Source organism: Geotrypetes seraphini, chromosome 9, assembly GCF_902459505.1.
Source record: "Geotrypetes seraphini chromosome 9, aGeoSer1.1, whole genome shotgun sequence".
Taxonomy (NCBI): domain Eukaryota; kingdom Metazoa; phylum Chordata; class Amphibia; order Gymnophiona; family Dermophiidae; genus Geotrypetes; species Geotrypetes seraphini.
This window is the reverse complement of record NC_047092.1, coordinates 152458089-152477175: the sequence shown is the minus strand read 5'-3', so window position 1 is coordinate 152477175 and position 19087 is coordinate 152458089. Positions and strand designations below refer to the sequence as shown.

The 19087-nt window shown below is 42.3% G+C and overlaps 1 protein-coding gene across 4 annotated transcripts in view; it reads left to right on the top strand.

Annotated features, from left to right (window-relative positions):
- The window catches only part of SLC9A9 (solute carrier family 9 member A9), a 463721-nt gene that overhangs the window by 314267 nt on the left and 130367 nt on the right, over positions 1 to 19087 (top strand). The gene's annotated exons all lie outside the window — the stretch shown is intronic.

The following is a 19087-nucleotide window of genomic DNA, read 5'->3' as shown; positions in this document are numbered from 1 at the left end:
TGTGAGCGTTGTAGTTACTTTTGAATTCTGCAGCACTTCCTGGACCCGTGCCTAGGAAGTGACAACAGAGGAAAAGCCGATGCTGGCGCAAGCAGCAGGTTGGGGGTTGCTGGTCATGCCGCGAACGTTCAAGAGGTACGGGGGAAAGGAAGGGGCGGGGAAGGAGCAGATGGGGGGTGAGGAGCGAAGACGAGGGTGATGGAGGGCCACCACCGCCCCGGGTGCCTCTCAGCCTCTGGGGCGTTCGGATTCCGAGGTTCCGCTGTGCAATATAAACACGTAGAAGGCTAATTCAGAGATCAGGTTTCAAACTGAAAAACTTCTTGTTGAGTAACCATTCACCTATTTTCTAGCTTTGACAGTGAAAAGTTCTAGTGTACAGAGATGTTTTTCCTCCGAGACATCGTTATTCTGGCAGATCCCTTTTCGAAATGTACTGACAGTGCACAGCTCTTGTCTGCTAACCTTCTTAGGAGCATTGAGGGTTAGGGCTAGCAACGGAGGATAGTGAGAGGCAAAATCAATTTATGCAGCTTTTTCTCAGCCTTTAGTAGACCAAGAGAGTAATTGGAAGCTAATTTTCTGCTTCCTACCTGACAGAGGCAGATCAGTTTCACTGCTGGGATTTTCCAAATGGCAAATTCAGTGCCAAGGGGCACAAGCGGGAAAGCAAATCGCCCATTAATAGCTACTGCTGTGGGTCGTGGACCAAGAAACAAGGACAATCGCCGTCAAATTAAAAAAGTAACAAGGAAAATAAAAAAAATTTGGAGATCTGTTATCAGAATGTCTGATACCAGCAGATAGTACTTCCTCTCTCCCTTAGTTGTTAGCCACCAGCAATAAGGTTTTAGCCCTATCATTTCTCTCTCTTTTTTTTTAAATTTTTTTTTTTTTTGCCAACTGTCTACATTGGTAATTTAAGATCTCTCAAAAGCAGAAGTCTGAGAAAAGAGCCAGTAAAAGAAAGAGTTTCGGCTATTCATGGCTTTGGTTCACAAGAACTGATAATGGGTGATTCAGTGCTTGAAATGTATCCTACGAGTTGAATGGTTATGTCAGAGAAGAGAGAGCTTTCTTCTAATACAGAAGACCTAATGTTCAAACACATTTAATTGGATAACAGTAGCCGTTACCCAAATAAACGTCTTAGGGTTCCTTTTACTAAGCTGCGATAGCGTTTTTAGCGCATGCAGCATTTTAGCCTGCGCTAAACCCGCGCTACACGGCTAGAAGTAACGCCAGCTCAATGCTGGTGTTAAGGTCTAGCGTGTGTGGCAATTCAGCACGCGCCAAGCCGTGCGCTAAAATCGCTATCTCAGCTTAGTAAAAGGAGCCCTTAGTGCCACTAGCCAATGAATATTCAAAGGTATTAAGAATATAAATGTTGCCATACGAGGACAGAGTGAAGGTCCATCAAGCCCAGTATCACAAGTGCCCGACAAGATCCCAAAGAGTAAAACAGGTTTTATACTGCTTATCTGAGGAATAAGCAGTGAATTTTCTCAAGTCTGTCTTAATAATGGCTTATGGACTCTTCTTTTTGGAAAGTATCTAAACCTTTTTTTAAACCCCGCTAAGCTAACTGATTTCACCACATTCTCCGGCAACAAATTCCAGAGTTTAATTGCACGTTGTGTGAAGAAATATTTTCTCCGATTTGTTTAAAATCTGCTACTTAGTCGCTTCACTGGATGTCCCCTAGTCCTAGTATTTTTGGAGAGTAAACAAACGATTCACATCTACCCTTTCCACTCCACTCCACTCATTATTTTATAGACCTCTATCATATCACCCCTGAGCCATCTCTTCTCCAAGCTGAAGAGCCCTAGCCACTTTAGCATCTCCTCATAGAGAAGTCGACCCATCCCATTTATCATTTTTGTCGCCCTTCTCTGTACTTTTTCTAATTCCACTATATCTTTTTTGAGATATGGCAACCAAAACTTCACACAGTATTCGAGGTGCAGCCATACCATAGAGCGATACAAGGGCATTATCACATTTTCATCTTTGTTTTCCATTCCTTTCCTGATAATTCCTAACATTCTATTTGCTTTCTTAGCAGCCACCGCACATTGAGCTGAGGGTTTCAACATATCCTCAGCAATGACATCTAGATCCTTTTCCTGGGCAGTGATTCCTAACACAGAACCCAGCATCACATAGCTATAGTTCAGGTTCCTCTTTCCCACATGCTTCACTTTGCACTTTCTCACATTAAACATCATCTACCATTTTGACACCAAGTCTTCCAGTCTCACAAGGTCCTCTTGCAATTTTTCACAATCCTCTTGTGATTTAACAACTTTGTGTCATCAGCAAATTTAATTATCTCACTAGTTATTCCCATCTCTAGATCATTGATAAATATGTTAAAAAGCAGCATTCCCCGCACAGACCCCTGGGGAACTTCACTATTTATTCACAAAAAAGAACTGGCAACACATAACAGTCGTTCAAGGAGGAAAAGCCTCAGACCCCTTTGGGGAGACCCTCTTTCAAATTGAGAGGGTTAGATAATGTCAGTGGCAAAAACCTCCTTTTACCTGTGTTACAGCTGTCTAATTTAAAGTACTTATTTAAAGTGCTACATCCATTACTGCAGTCAAAAAAAATCTAAAGTGCTCATTGAAATACAGTCAAACCTCGGTTTACGAGTGCCTAGGTTTGCAAGTGTTTTGCAAGACGAGCAAAACATTTGCAAAATCTACACCTAGCAAACCGAGCATTGACTTAATTTGCAAGTGCCTTTCCCCCCCTCCCCCTCCGCGATCCGGCTTCCCCATCCCATGATCTGGCATCCCCACACGCTCGAGTCACACATCCCCCTCCCACACCGCCGCGATCCGGCATCCCCCACTCACCCACCCAAGAACAATTTCTTACCCCAATGTGGCACGGGCACTAGCACCAACGCAGAGGACATGCCGGTGCCAGTGCCCGAAAATCCTCCCTCTTCCTTAGGCTGGGCCTTGAGCATCTGCACATGCTCAAGACCTTCTAGTTCTCACACTCTCTGAGATTCTGAGGCAAAAACTAGAAGGCCTTGAGTATGCGCAGATGCTTAAGGCCCAGCCTAAGGAAGAGGGAGGATTTTTGGGCACCGGCACCGACATGTCCTGTGCGTTGGTGCTGGTGCCACATCAGGGTAAGAGATTGTGCTTGGGCGGGTAGGTGAGTGAGTGGGGGATGCTGGATCGCGGCGATGGGGAGGTGATGCAAGCGGGGGGGATGCCAGATCGGGGGGATGCCGGATCGCGGGGGAAGGAGCAGCACTGGTGATCTGGGGGGGGGGAACTAATCAAGCGAGTTTCCCTTACTTCCTATGGGGAAACTCGCTTTGACATACGAGTAAATTGGTTTACGAGCATGCTTCTGGAACGAATTATGCTCGTAAACCAAGGTTCCACTGTACTTTTAAAGTGCTATTCAGATCACTTGATGCAGATTCCAATTCCACTGTTCTTAGTTAATAATTTGCAACATTGTAACAACGCAACAGTAAAAACTTATCTGTGGCTCTGTGCAGGCTACGTGCCAGAAGACTTGTCTGTTGCTCTATGCAGGCTTCAATTCCCACCCCCTCCGACGTTGGCCAAATAGCGTTTCGCCAGAAGGCTGCTTCAGGGATTGGGAGGGACAGTCTGAAAAGTAAAGTCCATGCATTAGCCCTCAGTAGCATTTGACTTTGACGTTCCTTGTGTTGTTTACAATTATTTTCAGTCGGATCTTTTTCCACTTTCTGAGGGATTCTCTTTTAGCTCAAATAGTTTCCTTCACCTCACTCGCTAACCACGCCGGCTCCCGTTTGGTCTTCTTTCCTCTCTTTTTAATGCATGGAATATATCTATTCTGGGCTTCCAGGATATATATATTTGACCTTTGCAGCTGCACCTTTAAGTTTCTTTTTTTACCATTCTCCTCATGTTATCATAGTCTCCTTTTTTAAAAAAGTTAAGTGCTGTTGTATTGGATTTCCTGTGTAAACTTATTCCAGGGATTGTATCAAATCTGATCATGCTGTGATCACTGTTATCAAGCGGCCCCAGCACCATTACCTCCCTCACCAATTCATGCGCTCCGCTAAGAACTAGATCTAGAATTGCTTCACCTCTTGGCGGCTCCTGAACCAGCTGCTCCATAAAGCAGTTCTTGATTTCATCAAGGAATTTTATCTCCCTAGCATGCCCTGATGATACAGTTGCTCAGTCAATATCGGGGTAGTTGAAATCACCCGTTATTATTGTGTTACACAGTTTGTTAGCCTCCCTAATTTCTGATAGCATTTCAGCATCTGTCCATAGAAACATAGAAAGATGATGGCAGAAAAGGGCTATAGCCCATCAAGTCTGCCCACTCTACTGACCCACCCCCTTAGTCTATGACCCGATTCCTTAACTCAACCCTCGTAGGGATCCGACATAGGTATCCCATTTATTCTTAAAGTCTGGCACGCTGCTTGCCTCAATCACCTGCACTGGAAGCTTGTTCCAATGAACCACCACTCTACTTTCTGGAGTCGCCATGAAATTTCCCACCCCTGAGTTTGAGCGGATGTCCTCTTGTGGCCGAGGGTCCTTTGAGAAAGAAAATATCATCTTCCACCTCGACACGTCCCGTAATGTACTTAAATGTCTCAATCATGTCTCCCCTCTCCCTACTTTCTTCAAGAGTGTAGAGCTGTAATTTGTTCAGTCTCTCTTCGTACGAGAGACCCTTGAGCCCTGCAATCATCCTGGTGGCCATCCGCTGAACCGATTCAACTCTGCACACATCTTTACGGTAATGTGGCCTCCAGAATTGCACACAGTATTCCAGATGAGGTCTCACCATGGCCCTGTACAACGGCATTATGACTTCAGGCTTCCGGCTGATGAAACTTCTATTGATACAACCCATCATCTGTAGAAGTTTCATCAGCCGGAAGCCTGAAGTCATAATTCCATTCATTCATCCATCACTATCCGTTTCCCCTTTACACATGAAATTCCTACCCATAGGGATTCCAAGGTGTGTTTCTGCTCCTGTAGAATTTTGAGTCCGTTCGATTCAAGGCCCTCCTTAACATATGCCTCCCATCAATTCGATCCACCCTATCACTATGATATAACCCCAGTATGACAGTGTCCCATTGGTTATCTTCCTTCCACCAGATTTCAGAGATGTCTATTATATCTATCTTTTTCATTTAATGCAATATATTCTAACTCTCCCATTTTGTTTCTCAGGCTTCTGGCATTTGCATACAAACATTTCAAACAGTGTTTCTCATATTTATTTACAATTTGCTCAGCAGTTGGCATAGATAATTTGCATAAAAATACTCCACAGGTTAGAGAAACAATATGTATATAAAAAGCACAATATGCTGTGTAGTAATAATAAATATTCATTAATATAAGTGAAGTGCTCAGTCACCAACCGATCCGTGCATAAAGTACTATTAAAAGAACAAGCATGGACCATCATTGCACTCACAGGTTCAACAGCATGAACCATCATTGCACTCACAGTCCCTAAACCTACAATAATAATCGTCAAAAAGAAATGAAAAAAACACTTATCTTCAAATGAGCGTAAAGAAGGTAGCATGCTTTGTTCAAATCCAGCGCTCGTAACTAGTATCCATCTCAATTAAAGAATTCCCAAGTTTGAAATTCCCAAAACCTCCCTTTGCAACCTTTAAAATCAGCCTGCTCTGAATTTAAGGAAACCTGGTCTACTATGGCCTCTTTTGACCATGCCAGTTATCAGCCAATCCCAAAAAAATAATTAAGCAATTTAGAAGTTCAGCGCCAAACTCTTTTCTTTTCTTTTTTTTTTTTTAAATTTATTGATTTTTAAATAATGGCAGTGCATTACAGAAATTATAACATGAAAAGCTTGCATACAATGCACCTTAATACACAAAATATAATGAAACAACCATTTCCCCCCCCTATCATTCCACTATTAATACCTTAAATCCTATTTTTATTACAAAAATATACTCATATATTTAAACCTTCAAAATATCCCTCCCCTCCCCCCTCTCCCCCCTGGATGTGTAAGGAAATCTAAGAAAGAAAAGCAACAATTACAATATCCTTATTATTTGTTAACAAATGCAGTCAATGGGCTCCATATTTTATTAAATGTATTACTCATACCTAAGCATTCCGCGTTCATTCTTTCTTATTTATATGTATTGCACACACTCGCCCACCAGAACCTGTAATTAAGTCTATCATGACATTTCCAAATTCTTGTGATCATTTGAATGGCTATTGCTGTTAAAATCTTAGCGCCAAACTCTTAGGATACTTAGTGAGGCCAGACTGGAGGCACCTTTCCATGTCTAATGCTACCTAACAATGCCTATGTTAAAAAGTATCTAATTCAACAACAAAACTTCCAGCACCTTGATCAAGTAGTAATCAAATAAGACCATATATATTAACATGGAATAATAATGATCCTCAGAGGGCTAGGTTACCCCAATGGTTATTGTGAAACAGATCACAAACCCCGATCTTCATTGGATCAACTCATGGTTTAATTATGTTTTAATTTTTTAGTTTTTTATGAAAATTTTTTTCCAGTTTATAAATAATACTTTTTTTTTTAACTTTTTTCTTCAATCATACATTAATACTTCAGTTCATATTTAGCGTAATGGCTTAACCGTAGTACTTAGCTTTAATGTAGTAGCAAATGATTAAGGGAGTGCCTCTACCAACATGTCCATGTTTCAAACAACTTTGGGTTGTGGCTCTCAATATTAAATCTAAAAAAATAGATCACACGAATGAGCAATCATAGCCAATAAGGGTATCCTTTACATATATTAACTATTATTTAACATACTATGGTAAAAAGTAGACATGATTATGTGCAAAGAATAGGTGTGATTGTGTTAGGCATCATTAGGCATCCGACATAGGCACCGCCAAATTAGAAGCGTGAAAATCTGGCCTAATGGAGCGGCACCTGTGTCTAGGACACCTAGCGACACATAAGTCCACTTAGCCACCGTTACGCTTGATTCTATAAATGGTACCTAGAAGTTGATTGGCAACCATGCCGAGCGTCACCTACAATGTAGGTGACCCAAAATGTTTATTTGCAATGCCTTAGGCTCATCAAATCATCTTTCTGCTTTGAGTGGGGAGATGCAGGCAAAAAAATTAAGACTGCGGAGACGGTGAGGGGACAGGGATGAAAAATGTGCTTCACTGTGATGGATGGTGAGGGGATAGGAATGAATCATTGTCCCTGCATCACTCTCTAGTACAGGAGTGTCAAAGTCCCTCCTCGAGGGCCACAATCCAGCCGGGTTTTCAAGATTTCCCCAATGAATATGCATGAGATCCATTTGCATGCACTGCTTTCATTGTATGCTAATAGATCTCATGCATATTCATTGGGGAAATTCTGAAAACCTGACTGGATTGCGGCCCTCGAAGAGGGACTTTGACACCCCTGCTCTAGTAGGAAGCCAAGGCTGAGTTCCTAACATACCCTCCCCCCCCCCTCTTCGGGCACAAGAACAACTCATATGTATAAGCTCTCTTTTCCATCATTAAGAGGAATTGAGTCCATTAGTAAAATTTCACACTCCTTTCCATACTTACTAACTGCAATATGAAATGGACGACCTCCTCAAATTAGATTGGGTTTATCTCTTCAGATCTTTCACAGAACCTTAAAAACCACTATGTTTCATCGTGTTTTAGGCTGTAGCGCCAATGAATGTTAACGGATCTTTCTTTGTGATCTAATTATATCAAATGAATCGAGCTCCTATTTTTAGGAGATGATTTGGTATCTAAAACTAAGAATTAGATTAAATTACAAAACAGTAAGTGCGGTCTTTAGCGCCAGGTACGGCGGTGACGGGAGCTGTTACCACCGTGACTGTTTTGTAAAACCCCGCTACAGTTTTGTAAAGGGAAGGGAATAGTTTCCCTATCCTGGCCCCTTCCCATATCTCCCACTTAACCCTACCTTTTAAAATCCTAAATATATTTCTGTATTCGTTTGTTTATTTTCTAGCTCAACCCTTTTCTTGGTAGCTAAAGACCAGATTTATTCAAATACAGTAGGTATTTGAGTCCACATTTAACAGTAAATATGGACGGTAAAATTTAGGTGCTCAGGTGTAATTATCTTTCAAAGGGGCAAAACTATAGACGCCTAGCTCTCAAATCTAAGGGTATAGTTCTATAACTTGATGTCAAGATTTAGGTGCAACAATGGGAAACACTTTGTGCCATGTTTATAATGGCTTGAGAGCAAAACTAATCAATTATAGGACTAATTTAGCAGGCTAAAATCAGGAAATCACCTGACAGATTGATAGTTGGCAACATTCAGAATTAAGCAGCACTGCGTTCTCACATGGAAGAGGAATCCTGAAGGATCATAAGTTCATGTTCTGGAGGGGGTGATGGGTAGAGGGAATCAGAGAGAACTTTGCATTTAGGTCAAGGTGTTCCGTGTCAGAGGGAAGGCCCCATGTAGGCCGCAGGCTGCCTGCGGAGTGTCTCAGAGATCAGGGTAAACTTGCCAAAGAATGGGATGCTGCACTTAAATTATCTATGTTCATACCATATATTTGAATTTTTATTTGTCATGGCTTTAACATTTTTATGAACTGCTCAAAAGTTCTGCCTGCAGGGCAATTGAAAAGAAGCCAAGTGTTCTACAAAGGAGATTAGTGTGTTGGAGCAGCAGAATGAAAAAAATAACTATGTTTTGTTTAGTAAATAATAACCCAGTGCCTACTTTTCTTGCCCACTGCATAGTAAGGCTAAGTAAAATGCATCAGCATGCAACACGTTTTCATTTTTAGATTAAAATAATTTGAGTGCTCAGCCGTCCTTAGCAAAAATGAGTTCAATAACGATGGAAATTTAATGACTGAACTAAGCATATGGGCCTCATTTTGGGGTTTGTTCCAAAACGGCTGACTGCACAACCCAGGTTGGAAACCCTGAACTCAATTTCCGTATCTAGCAGGAAGCTGGTCTCCAAAAGACTCTCGAAAGGGGAGGGGCAGAAAGGTTGAAAATTGAATCCTACGAAGGATTAGACTAGGAGAGAAAGGCACTTTTCTTTCCTTTTTATTGCTGAAAGAAAGACAATTTAATCATGAATCAATAATGAGCGTGACTGTTGGGCAGACTGGGCACAACAGTCAGGTCTTTATCTGCTGGTCATTTAGTATGGTACTGTAGTATGGCATGGGCTTCGTTAGGGTTACCAGATTTTCCGTTTGGAAAATCTACACCCCCTTAGATCCGCCCCCCTGGCCCGCCCATTTCCACCCATCCCTCAGGCCCGCCTTAGACCCGCCCCCCCAGGCCCGCCCAGTTCCACCCATCCCCCTTAGACCCGCCCCCCCCCAGGCCCGCCTCAGTCCGCCCTAGCCATGCTCCAGCCATGCCTCCTGCTGCCTGCTCTGGTCGGGTAAGAGGGCATCCGCACATGTGCGGATGCGATGCGATGACATCATTCGGCATCCGGGAGGCTTTTCAAAACAAAGTGCCGGGTTTTGATAAAGCCATCCGGACTCCCAGACATGTCCTCAAAAGGAGGGCGTGTCCGGGGAAATCCGGACGTCTGGTAACCCTAGGCATGGTAGCGGTATAGATTTTAATGGATAATAACGCAGCGACATCAGCCTAAGGTAAATAGCTGTGAGCATTATCAGTTTTAGTTTCTGCCAGTTGTTCATGGTGGTTTACAACTAGAGAATGACATGGTGACAAAATTCATCACCGTTCCCGTCCCCGCGGATAAACACGGGAAATAATCCCATGTCATTTTCTAGTGTCTATTTCAACCTCAGTCCTTCTACACCAGCATTGTTCAAAGCAAAGCTTGAGGGTCAGTGGTTGTGGCCATTCATACTCTGATTCTTATGTGAGCCAAGAATAATGAAGCCATTGTGACATCACTGATGTGATTGACTCATAGGCACTGGTGGAATGGGGCATTATGACATCACAATATCTGCTCTGGATACCAGAGACTGTCATTCTGTAGTGTCTATCTCAACTTCAATCCTTCTACACCAGCATTCTTCAAAGCAAAGCTTGAGGGTCAGTGGTTGTGGCCATTCATACTCTGATTCTTATGTAAGCCAAGGATAATGAAGCCATTGTGACATCACTGATGTGATTGGCTCATAGGCACTGGTGGAATGGGGCATTATGACATCACAATATCTGCTCTGGATACCAGAGACTGTCATTCTGTAGTGTCTGTTTCAACCTCAATCTTTCTACACCAGCATTCTTCAAAGCAAAGCTTGAGGGTCAGTGGTTGTGGCTATTCATACTCTGATTCTTCCCTCTTTCCTTAAAGAATGACATGAAGATGGTTTCCCGCGGTTATCCGCGGGGAGGGGGACGGTGATGAATTTTGTCACCATGTCATTCTCTATTTACAACCAAACTGAAACCACTCGTAATAAATCTGTCCTCATAGAACCCTAAATTTATATCTTTCAGCCATTTTTTTGTCCCTTTAACTAATTAGAAGCAGACAGCACACACAGTACGGCATGTTATTTACATTTTACAATAAATCTAGAAATGAATGGTTAATGGCGTTTTCCTGGGAGAGGGAGAAATTAAAGAAATGGTGCTGGTTACATGTCCTATAAGAATCTCCTCTAAAAATCTCATGTGTTCGTTTAAAATATTACTGATTCTTTCCTCCCAAGCATAGTTTTGTTTTTGTTTTTCCCCCTTGGAAACCTGCGATCCTGTTTCATTTTACAGTGTTTACAGCTTTTCTATTAGCTAGACATATTTTATCATGCTCATTGTTATCAGTATAATGCATATGCTTATCTAATTCCCAGTGTTAACACAATAAAATGTGCCATATGTTTTTTTAAATGTATATATTTCACCAAATTAAGTGCAGGTGCTCCATAAGCCTACCGTATACGTTATGGAAAGGACATATAGGGTCCTTTTACTAAGGCACGCTTAGTGTACGCTAATCGATTCAGCGCTTGCTAAATTGGTTAGCGCGCCTTAGTGAAAGGACCCCGTAATGCATTATTTATTTATATAATTTTCAGTGATTAAATCAAGCAAGTCTTAAGGGCTATTTATTGAACCTTGCTAGTTGTTTAATGTAGATTTTAGTACATATAATGATTCAAAATGTTGTGTGATCTTGGCACCGAGGTACCCCCCCCCCCTCTACAAACCCAGCACGCACTCAAAAAGAGGGAGAAAAAGCCTCAGACTAATGTAGCAGTCTAGAACCAAAAGATACAAATCAAAACTGAAAAAAACTCCCTCACAGAACAGTTCAGGTTTAGAAAAGGGCAAAGTCACCCGGAGGCACATTCAAGGACTTAGCTGACAAAAGACGTCTTCTCCAATCTTCCCAACAAGCGACCTTGTTTCACCAATGTTTCGCTCATCAGGGGAACAAACAATACAGCCTTGAAAAGTGACAGCGTTGGAGCTCAAGTTATCTTTTATCAGCTAAGTCCTTGAACGTGCCTCTGGGTGACTTTGCCCTTTTCTAAACCTGAGCTGTTCTGTGAGGGAGTTTTGGGCCAGTGAAAGTATCAAAAGCAGTTTTGATTTGTACCTTTTGGTTCTAGACTGCTACATTAGTCTGAGGCTTTTTCGCCCTCTTTTTGGGTGCATGTTGGGTTTGAAGAGGGGGGTACCTCGGTGCCACGATCGTACAACATTTGAATCATTATATGAACATATTATATGTTGTGCGTCATATAATTTGTTAAAAGATTTTAATAATGTCAACTATTAATGTAATGCTCAAGAAACTGTTAGTGTCACTTTAACAGTACACTTTGAGTGCTGCTTAAAATACCTATCATAGAAATTTATATTATGGCATGGCAAACAACGCAGTACAGTTAGCTATAACTCAAGTGTGAGAGATACCCACACATGTTAAATTCTGCAATTAATGCATGGAAACTGTAAAACTTTAATGCATTTTAATAAATAGGCCTCTTTATGTGCTGTGTGCTCTCTGTTCATATATTGAGGAGTGGGAGACTCAAGAGCAATGTAAGGAAATTCTTCTTTATGGAAAGGGTGGTGGATGCCTGGAATGCGCACCCGAGAGAGGTGGTGGAGAGGGAAACGGTGACGGAGTTCAAAAAAGCGTGGGATGAACACAGAGGATCTAGAATCAGAAAATAAGAGTAAATATTGAAGCACTAAGGCCAGACTTGCACGGCCCGTGTCCATATAAGGCCATTTCATTGAGGATGGGCTGGGGAGGGCTTCAGTGGCTGGGAGGGTGTAGATGGACTGGAGTGAGCTTTGACGGAGACTTCAGTAGTTGGAACCTAAGCACAGTACCAGGCAGAGCTTTGGATTCTTGCCCAGAAACAGCTAAGAAAAAAAAAAAAAATTAAATTGAATCAGGTTGGGCAGACTGGATGGACCATTCAGGTCTTTATTTGCCGTCATCTACTATGTTACTATGAGGCTGATTTTAGAAACTGTTGATATGAAATTTCCCATTTCTTGCCATAGAAAACTATGTGCACTGTTTCTCTACTGGGTTTATGTGCCTATAAGTTATTGTACATTCAAAACATAGTACATGCTATTTTGCAAATGGCACATTTACTAATCTGTGCAAAACTGTACTGGCCTCAGTGGCAGTTATTGAATAAAAAGCCTCTGACGTTTTCCCGTCCAGGCCACTTTCTTGCTTTCCTTTCCCTAATTGAAGAGGCTTATTGTTGAGTGGAAGATTCTGTAGCAGTGTTTGTCAGATTCCTTGATTAGCTGCCGCTCGGCACAACTTGCTCTGAAAAGTCTTTCTTTCAAAGGTCAAAACATGTACAAGTGTTTCAGTGGTTTCTGTTTCGGTGGAATCTTAGATATAAACAAAACCTTCACAATCAGGGCGGGATTAATTCGTCAAGGGCCCCTAGGCACACAAGTCCACTGGGCCCCCTGTCCCCCACCCCCTATCCCACTCAAACCCGCCCCCCTTTCCTCCTCCCAGGTCTGGTATTTGTCTCCTCCCCTTCTCTCTCCCTCCTTGGTCTGGTATCTCTTTTCCTTCCCCTCCCTCCCATGGTCTTGGCATCTCTCTTTCTTCTGTCCCTTCCCGGGTCTTCCTTCTCCCTCCTTCCCTCTCTCTCTCCAATTGGATCACATACTAGGTCAGACCAAAGGACTCAAGCCTACTATCTTGTTTCCTAGTAGTAGCCAATCCGGATGACACGTAGCAAGAATCCATGCCATTTTAGCACCAGAAATAAGCAGGGGCCAGCCCTAGTTCTTTGATTTACCCTTTCTTACTCACTCGCGTCATGCTCCAGCATTACAGTGTTCTCGTTTTTTGTTCTATGTACCCCAACTAGGATTATTTTCATAAGAAATGGTGTTTTGCCAAATAAAGAAGCGACATTTCAGACAGTTAAAAAATGTCAGCCCTCGAGTGAATATGACAGTGTGAGCTTCCTCAGCAGTGCCGTGCCAGTGGGACTCCAATAGTCTTAAATTTCTTGGAAAGATGAAACGGTGCCTGCATTCAATGTAAGGTTGTCTGATTTGTTTCCTCTTTCTGCTGTGTGCTCACTAAGTTAAAGCAGGGCTTGAATCCTACTTTGCCACTTCCTCCAGTTCTGATGCTCATACAAAAGCTCCCCGTCTGTTTTCTTTCCTTGCCCCTAGTCCACAGGCTTCATGCCACCCTCTTTCCGGCACTGTCCAAGTCTACACCTCCTTGCCCCCTCCCCCATGCCAGCATGGGGCCCCGCTATCTTCCCATGTGAACTAACTCTTGCTTCTTCCTCCGGGAGCCCCGCATGGGAATGGGAACAGGATATAAGCTCCATGTCTTGCCCTCCTTGCCTCTATCAATGGATGACCCTTGAGGGGCAGCAGAATGAACATACTTGTAGGTCAGCAATAAGAACTCACATGGCATGTCTCCAGATTTGTCAGTTCACCCAGTTAAAAACTTGTTCGTTGGCTCTGGTTTTGAACTTACATCCCAAAGCAGTCTAGCATTTCTAATCCCCGATTCTACCAACTGAAAACAGTGCTGTAGATTAAATAAGACATCAAGATGGGGTTGTCAGAAATCTAGGAGTGGCCTGAAATCTCACTCCTGGAACTGGGTAACTTGGCAGTTCTGTGTCTCTCCACTGAACCGTGCCAAAACTCGTCCAGCCACCAATACCTCATGTGCCTTCTTCAATATGGCCCAAAGCTTCAAACACTTCCTGAAACAGTCCTGTTTCCTAGCTACCCAAAGTAGCCTTGACTTGAGCCTCCTAACCTGAAGTGGTGTCTGCTTCTTAAAGAGGTTCCTGTCTTCTTAAGAGAAAAATACATTAAAAGAAAATATCTGAGCCACTGCCTTAGTCTGACTTAGCCACTTCCTTAGAGGAAGTGGAAGTGCTGCCAAAGTGGTACAAGAGTCTGCTAAGTCAGACTAAAGCAGTGTCTCTCAAATTTTTTCGAGCCAGGGCACACTAAAGGTAGTGGCCACAGCTTGAGGCACCCGGAAGTGCACGGATGTCGCCGTGATGACATCGCACATACGCATGACATCATCATGATGACATCCGTGCATGTGCAGACGCCCTCCAGATGGGCCCTGAGATGCCAGTATGGGGTGCCAGTAGGGAAGAGGGCAGGAGAGAAGGAGAGGCACTGGCGCCAGCTGATTGCCTACAGCAGTGTTTTTCAACTACTTCAAGTTTCTTTTTTTATATATATATATATACCGTCTATCAAACAAGCTAACTACCCCCTAAATCTAACAACTATCAACTCAGTACCCCAACCACAGACCCCACCCAAGCTCTGCCCCAGATCCCATCCCCTGTACTAATTATAATGCAATTTTTTCCATTCATTTTTCATATACAGAGCAGATATAAATTCTCAAAACTGACACATTTCAATCACTATATTGAAAATAAAATCATTTTACCTACTGGTGATCCTCTGCAGGCTGCTGTAATTAGCTTTAAAGGTGAGACCGGGAGGCCAGGGGGAAAGCCGGAGGATGCTAGAGAGAAGGGGGAAACATGCAGGCCTATGGCGAATCGGGCAACGCTGGCGCCGTACCGCGTAGGAAAGTCAGCTGGCAGGTGCCTCTCTTCCTCTTCAGTGTGCTGAGGCACACTTGGAATCTCAGGAGGCACCCCAATTTTCCCCCTGCACACAGTTTGAGATACACTGTACTAAAGGGATCTAAATATGAATACCTTAGAAGAGAAAAAGAATAGCAGAGACATTCAGACACGTGAAAGTTATAACTAATTCACAGAAAGCAAACATTTTTCATTGGAAAAAAAGTTTAGTAATGAGGTCATGATTTAGGGCTCCATGGGAGGTACATTCAGCAGGACCACTGGAAACTATTTCTTCTCAGAAAGGACGGAGGATATGTGAAACAGGCTTCCAGGAAAAGGTTGTGAAGGCAAAACCAGTAGCAAATTTCAAGCAAGGGTAGGCTAGACACAAAAGATCCCTAGCTGCAAAGAATTGATGAGAAAGCCAGAAATCAACTGGTGTCTGTGACAACTGCAACAAGAATTAATTTAGTGCAGACTAGACAGGCTTTGCTGCCCTCATCTCCCATCATATTCTATGTTGTTATTATCAGTTGGTTTTTATGGTTTCCTGTTTTTTATCATGAGAGGAAGAGAAAAGTGAAGACATTTCTTTAAAAGACTCTAAAGAAAGCCACGCAGCTGCAGTGAGGGATCTTTCTGAGACATTTCAGCTTCAAGCAGCGGCAACTACTTTGAATTTCACTAGTCTGAGAAGTGAATAAAAATCCCATAAGTATGCAAATAAGTAATCCTTTCTAAATTGGTCCATGGGAAAAGAGAAGACATTAATGAAGTACAGATGATGGTTCAGTCTCCTGCATAGTATGAATCACTTTTTTTTTTTTTTTGCAGTTGTGCTGTGTATGTAATTTTAGATTTACGTAATATATATATTTATACTGTATACCACCACTCTAACATTTGAGGCAGTGTACATTTGATACATTCATAATTAAAATCAACAAATTACAAACACAGACAGCACTAAAACAGCATAACCTGCTCATTATTATACCTATAAAATAGTACTGTATTTTTCACACTATAAGACGCACCTGACCATAAGACGCACCTAAATTTAGAGGAGGAAAACAAGAAAAAATTATTCTGAACCAAATGGTGTACTAATATATTTAATAAAATATAGCAGAATAATATTTCAACCATGTAAAGTCAACAGCGGTATTAAGAACATAAGAACATAAGAAGTTGCCTCCACTGGGTCAGACCAGAGGTCCATCTCGCCCAGCGGTCCGCTCCCACGGTGGCCCATCAGGTCCGCGACCTGTGAAGTGGTTTCTGACCACTTCTATAACCTACCTCAAGTTCTATCTGTACCCCTCTATCCCCTTATCCTCCAGGAACCTATCCAAACCTTCCTTGAACCCCTGTACCGAGTTCTGGCCTATCACTTCCTCCGGAAGCGCGTTCCATGTGTCCACCACCCTCTGGGTAAAAAAGAACTTCCTAGCATTTGTTCTAAACCTTTCCCCTTTCAATTTCTCAGAGTGACCCCTAGTGCTTGTGGCTCCCCACAGTTTGAAGAATCTGTCCTTATTTACTTTCTCTATGCCCTTTAGGATTTTGAAGGTTTCTATGATGTCCCCTCTAAGATGGGGATTGAGCATAAATGCAGGGAGACTGAAGCAATACTGATCATGGAGAGGGACAAACATGGAGAAGAATGCTTGATGGGAAGAGGGCATTAAAATAGAGGCATAGGAAGACTTCCAGGCACAGGGGCAGAGGGATGATGAATTCAGGGGAATGGCAAGGGACATAGGAGAAGCTAAGGCTAGAGACAGGGGACAGATGCTGGAACGGACAGATAGGAACAAAATGTAAAATGGACAGGTGATTCTGGAAAGACAGTTATGAAAAAAAAACAAAGAAGAGCAGAAAAGGGACTCTGGGACCTAAATGAATGGAAAAATAAGCTGCTCAGACAACAAAAGATAAAAAAATGCTTTTTATTCAGAATCTATTGCAGGGGTAGGGAACTCCGGTCCTCGAGAGCCGTATTCCAGTCGGGTTTTCAGGATTTCCCCAATGAATATGCATGCGATCTATTTGCATGCACTGCTTTCAATGCATATTCATTGGGGAAATCCTGAAAACCCGACTGGAATAATATGGCTCTCGAGGACCAGAGTTCCCTACCCCTGATCTATTGAAATATGTCAGCTTTCAGAAATGTTTTTCAACAACATAAAGGCAAAGTGAAGTATTATGGAAACAAACCAACCAAACTTTATAAAGATGGGCTTTTACAAAGGTGTACAAAAGTCTCTAACACCCCCCCTTTTTTTTTTTTTTACTAAACCGCGATAGCGGTTATTAGCGCAGGGAGCCACGCTGAATGCTCTACGCTGCTCCCAACACTCATAGAGTTCCTATGAGCATCAGGAACAGTGCGGAGCATTCAGCGCGGCTCCCTGCACTAATAACCGCTATCACGGTTTAGTAAAAGGGGGCAAGCGAGAAAAACTTGAAGGCTGTTTGTTTTCTCTAGTATAATGTAATGAAAATACTGAATTGTACTGAAATTCTGGATAATAATTAGCACAAATATTGTTTAAACGTTGTCAAATAAACTTGCAGAATTTTGAATTTTTGTTGCACAGAATTCCACCAGGATTAGTATATAATATATTGATGGTTATTAAATTTCTAAACTTCCTTCCTGAGAAAACCACCTAAAGCAATCCACAATAAAGCATGCTTAATAAATATTACAAATCAAAATAAATGCAAAGTCTATAAATAATAAGGGTAACAGCCAAAGTATACACAAAATTCCTACAGGATCACCACTCTGTTCTTCCAAGTACTCATTCTGTAATGCCTATCTAGAAATCTGCGGTCCTCCCAAACAGATAATGGTTGTCCCCTCATTTCGACAACTTTTGTTATGATTTTATCCATAAAATATATTTACACTGGCTTTTACAAAGCTACGGTAGAGGTTTCTACCTGAGGCCGGTGAGGTAAATGCTCCGACGCTCCTAGAATTCCTATGAAAAAACCTCTACTGTGGTTTTGTGATAGGAACCCTCTATGGAATGCCATTACCATCCACCTTAGAATGAAGCAATCCCTAGTAAATTTTAAGGCCAACACTAGAGAATGACACGGGGACCATTTACCGTGATAAACCGTGGTCACCACAGTGAATCTGCAGGAATGGAAAATTTTGCAACTGATTTACCGCAAGAATGGGACAAGACCTTTCACTGTCCTGCGGGAATCAGGACAAGACCTTTTACCGCGGTGAAAAATCTTACTCCTTTGGTAAAAAAAATTGCGCCTGTGTCATCTCCTCTTGCGCCTATTTTACCTTCAGGAGCCAGCCATGCCACGATAAAGACAGAAGGAACCCAAAACCAAATCCTGAGACCAATGTGATTTGAAGAATAAAATTACCAGACAACAAAAGGTAGAAAAAAATTAATTTATTTTATATTTTGTGATTAGAATATTTCAGATTTGAAATATGTATCCTGCTAAAGCTGGTATTAGACATAACTGGGGACCACAAAGCCCAGGCTGTGCTTCTTTAGCTTCCAGCTAGCTTAGGACTCTCTCTCTGACCAGGGGGCAGTTGCTCTAGTTGTACTCCCCTAACACTATTCCTGCCATGTGTGACTAAAGTATTCTGTTGGTTTGATTTTTCTATGTAGTATTCTGTAGTAATTTGATTTGTTCAGTTTTCACAATAGTGAAGGGGATATTTGTGAAAGGGAGGGGAGACAGGGGTTTTGTTGATCCTTGCTCTGTATTATTTGTGTTTATATAATGACAATTATACAGAATATTGTCTCTTTTTATACTTTAATAAAATAAGTTCAGTATAAAATCATAGCTATTCGAGGCTTGTGCAGATGGGATCTGACAGTTTGCAGGGCGGGGACAGGGACGGGGACTGAGCTCACGGGGATAGGGCAGGGGACGGGGACCGAGCTCGCGGGGACAGGGAAGAGCTCACGGGGAGGGGGCGGGGACAGTGAT